At 39.9% G+C, this 449-nt stretch overlaps 1 long non-coding RNA gene across 1 annotated transcript; it reads right to left on the bottom strand.

Annotated features, from left to right (window-relative positions):
- Nucleotide 1: 1 nt before the first annotated feature.
- Nucleotides 2–449, bottom strand: LOC104775019. The gene is made up of 3 exons (XR_765649.1): nucleotides 370–449; nucleotides 170–268; nucleotides 2–68 (listed from the first exon to the last, which is right to left on the bottom strand). It is a non-coding gene; the product is annotated as an uncharacterized LOC104775019 (long non-coding RNA).

The raw sequence follows: 449 nt of genomic DNA on the forward strand, positions 1-449 counted from the left end.
ACCCGATTCATAGAAAAGAGAGCTTCCACCATCTCAACAGACCGGTTATTCCGGACAGCAGCAGCTACCTAAGATGTTTCCAGAGAAAGAAGTAGTAATCTTAAGACTTTGGAAAAGTCATACAAAAAAGGATTCAGAAAGTACTTACAAAAAAAAGAACACAGTTTACCTTTTTCCAGTCTCCCACATGCTTACGATAAGCATCATAGAAACGCTCAAGCTCTCCTTTGGTCCACTGAGGTCCCAATTTGTCAGTCAGTTTCTTCTTCTACAATTTGAGAAGAAACAACCCCATAGTCAAGAAACCAAAGATACAGACAGATAAGAGCGAAATAGAAGAAGAAGAGAGTCTCTAAAATTAAAACTCACTCGTTGCTTGGTTTTGGTGGAGCTCCCAACATTATTGATATCTGGAGAAGCTTCACTGATGAAGCGCTTGTTCACACTCT

The sequence above is a fragment of the Camelina sativa genome, unplaced genomic scaffold (assembly GCF_000633955.1).
Source record: "Camelina sativa cultivar DH55 unplaced genomic scaffold, Cs unpScaffold07896, whole genome shotgun sequence".
Classification (NCBI taxonomy): domain Eukaryota; kingdom Viridiplantae; phylum Streptophyta; class Magnoliopsida; order Brassicales; family Brassicaceae; genus Camelina; species Camelina sativa.